This window comes from Mastomys coucha, unplaced genomic scaffold (genome assembly GCF_008632895.1).
Source record: "Mastomys coucha isolate ucsf_1 unplaced genomic scaffold, UCSF_Mcou_1 pScaffold22, whole genome shotgun sequence".
Lineage (NCBI taxonomy): Eukaryota > Metazoa > Chordata > Mammalia > Rodentia > Muridae > Mastomys > Mastomys coucha.
The window spans coordinates 155871795-155875698 of record NW_022196905.1 but is presented as its reverse complement, the minus strand read 5'-3'; positions in this window follow the sequence as shown (position 1 = coordinate 155875698).

Here is a 3904-nt window from a genome sequence, read left to right as displayed (position 1 = left end):
CGACTAAACTATAATTCCATTGTAATAAACCTTGCTTTAACTTCTGGTCTCAAAGGCTCCTGTATCCATTGGTGTGCCTGACCATGCCACGTGGAACTCAAGCTGCAGGTGTGCAAGGGGCTCCATGCAAACTTGTCTAGTACAGGGTAAAAACAACCCAGCCTTTGGTCTTGATTTCCTTTCCATCGATTTACTCTAGTAGATTTAATTCCACGACTTGGAGATGGCTTTGCAGTGAGGAAGCCATTAGGAAAAGAGCAGTAGAGCTGTATGGCTCTCCCTGGGATGAGGAACACCAGGCTAATTTCATTTCAGGATCTCACTGGTCCCCAAAGCTCAGCAGGACACAGACCAAGGCCAAGTCAATACTTTCCATGCTCTGCTCTTAGGTTGAGCCTGGGGCGCATGCTCTGCTCTTAGCCCCTGAGCATAGAGCCTGGGGCGCATGCTCTGCTCTTAGCACCTGGACATAGAGCCTGGGACGCATGCTCTGCTCTTAGCTCCTGGGCCTAGAGCCTGGGGCGCATGCTCTGCTCTTGGCTTCTGGGCCTAGAGCCTGGGGCACATGCTCTGCTCTTAGCTCCTGGGCCTAGAGCCTGGGGCGCATGCTCTGCTCTTAGCGCCTGCGCATAGAGCCTGGGGCGCATGCTCTGCTTTTAGCGCCTGAGCACAGCTGGGCAGGACCTGGGATGCTGAGGCACAGGAGATCCAAAGCCAAGGGGGCTTCTGAGCTGTCCTCATCAAACAGTGGAAAGGCCCAGGCAGCTTTGCTTGCATATCTTCACCTACCTTTATCTAGAGTAATAGCATGCAATTTAAAAAATTAATTTGGGTCTTCAAAGTGCCATCATTCTTCACGTTAGAACCGGGTGGAACACAGGTCTGACCCTTGCTGGGCAAGAAGAGCTCTGAAGTTAAGTGAGTCGTCCGCAGATGGCCAGTGTGGTTCTGTCATGTGATCCTATCCCCAGGGAAAAAAATTACATAATGATATAAACTCACTGAAATGCAAACTGGCTTAAAAGGTTTTTGTTGTTGTTTTTTGTTTGTTTGTTTTGCTGTGAAATGAATTCGATCACAATTTTGTCTGAGTTCTTTTTAGATGTTTTTCTCTGCCATGCAGATTGCATGCGATGATGATGCGCTATTCTGGCTGTCCAGTACCTCTAGACCAGTGGTTCTCAACATTCCTCAGGCTATTACCCCTTAATACAGTTCCTCATGTTACGGTGACCCCTAACCATAAGATTATTGTATTGCTACTTTCATAACTTTGTTACTGTTATGCATCATAATGTAATTTGTAATTTTGCTGCTCTTAAGAATTATAATGGGGGCTGGTGAGATGGCTCAGCAGGTAAGAGTACTGACTGCTCTTCCAAAGGTCCTGAGTTCAAATCCCAGCCATCACATGGTGGCTCACAACCACCTGTAATGAGATCTGACCCCCTCTTCTGGCAAGTCTGAAGACAGCTACGATGTACTGTGTGTAATAATAAATAAATCTTAAAAAAAATTATAATGGAAATATCTGATATGCAGGATATCTGATATATGAGCCTTTGAAAGGGTTACTCGACCCCCAAAGAGGTCTCGAACCATTGCTCCTGAGTGCTGTCCTGCTCCAGGGGCGGGGCGTGCCTGAGTGCCGTCCAGCAGCTGTCTGCTGCTGTGCTAGCTTTGAAGAAACCAGACACTGTACACTGGGTCTGGGCTTCACTCCTCTGGTCTCCAGGGATGCTTTCCCTCTGGTCTGCTGTGCATACTGTCCCCAGCCAGCCAGCCAGAGATGGAGAAAGAAGGGACCCAAAGCAGTCTTACCTACCGGACAGAGAAAGAAAGGAGTCCTCACAACAGTGGGGGCGTGGCATTGCAAGGTGGGGACCCCAGGAAGCGATCCCTTCAGATGAGCACTTGGGTATTGGGCCCCAGGTATGAGGTTAGTACCCCTGTAAAGTGACCCTGGAGACCCTTGTGCTCTTCCACTCTATTAGGATACTGTTGTGATGCTCATGGGATCTGCTAACACCTTGATCTTGAATTTACAGCCTTGAGAATGTCAAGCAGTAATTCCTTCATGTGTTCTCACGTGACCCAAACACTGAGGACAAACACTGAGGGGAGAGCATGGGCCAGGTCAGCAGGGAAAGGGCTTGGTGTGACCCCCACCCAGGAACCTCACGGGCCTGGGTGTTTTCCCTTCTACCCTGTTCAGTGACACTTGCCCACCTGCAAGGCTGGCCTGGAGAATGTGAAGCCCCTGAGGATGCCTTGCCTACAGCTCACCTGTGGCCAGATGTCAAGAGGCGCTCAGCGTCCCACCCCACATCTACCTGGGAAGGGCAGAAGGCATCCCACTCAGGCAACAGGGCGAAGCCTGATAGCTGCAGCCAAAGTCTCTGGGAGCAGAGGCAGTCGCCAGGCTCCGTGCTCAGTCATGAGACCACCCTGGAGGAGTACCTCAGAAGCACTTTGACAGTGGGGGATCTGAAGTGAGATCCCTGTCCTCTTCATACTGTCTACAATGGTTTCCAACCTTCCTACTGCTGTGACTCTTCAATACAATTCCTCATGTTGTGGGGACCCCAAATATAACATTATTTTCGTTGCTACTTCATAACTAATTTTGCCACGCAGTGAGCCAGGGTTGTTCCCAGCCCAGATTGTCCTGGGACCTCCAGATGGAACTTTGCTGTCCCCCTGGCCATTCGTCCCATGTCCCTGGCACAGATCTCAGATTGGAAGGCTGGTTCTTTGACTACCCTTTGGTGACTACTGCAAGTGGCTAGCCCTGGCCCTGAGGACCTGGGGACCTTTTTCTTCATGGCTCCACTCTGGATACCAACAGAGATGGGTCTTATACCAGGCCTGGACCTACCTGGCTGGGCTTTTGCATGCTATTACTTCTGGAAGCCCCTCCCCTGGTTTCTGCTGAGGCTGGCTGCTTCTTCAGCTGACGTAGGAATCCAGAACGTTTTAGAGCGTCCTGATGTCCCATCCAGGAAGGCCTCAGGGTGCACATTCATGGCTGATGGAGCTCACAAAGAAGCCGATTTGTATTCTTGGGGAGCCACTCCTGCTATCCTCTGTCCTCTTGCTCACACCTGAATCACCTGAAAGCATTTGAAGATCTCACTCTTCTGAAAGCAAAATCTAAGCCTTTGCACGCTGGGCTCTGGTGGATGGGCAGGGTCCTCCTGCTCCTGTGTGACAGGGACATCAGAAGAAGTGGCAGAGTGATGTGCATTTCAGAGGACTTCCCGATATGAATTTCTGAACCAGGTTTTTAATTCTTTGGGGGAATGAGTGTTTGGATGAAGCGTAAAGTGTGGTGCCCTCTCACAGAGCCAGCCGTCCTCAGGCCGCGGGGGAGCATCTGGCTGATAGATGCTCTGCAGCTTCATGGGTACAGGCTCTCAGTGGGTTCTGCTTCCCTGTCTCCCAGAATGCTGTCCTTGAGCCCCTTATGCTAAAAGTCAAACCTCTGGGTATTTGCTGTTTGTGCGATGGCATCAGGGCACAGGAGCGTGACAGCTCTGGGAAGCTGGTGCATGAGGGAGCTGTGGGTGTCTCATTGCTTCAGCTAAGGGGCTGCTTGGGCAAATGTCAGCAGAAGTCTGGGTCTCCTAGAGAGATCTGGAGTACCTCAATGTGGCATGGGGCCAGCCCTTGCTCTCCAAAGCCACAGTTTTCAGATGCGATAGTTTGAATGAGATGTCTTGGGCATTTGAACACTTGGTCTCCAGGTCTTGGTGCTGTCTGTGAGACTTAGGGGTGTGGCCTTGCTGGAAGCAGACTTTGGAGTTTCAAAAGTCTGTCTCCCTCCCTCCCTCCCTCCCTCTCTCCCTCCCTTCCTCCCTCTCTTCCTCCCTCTCTTCCTCCCTCTTTCCCTCCCTCTCTCCCT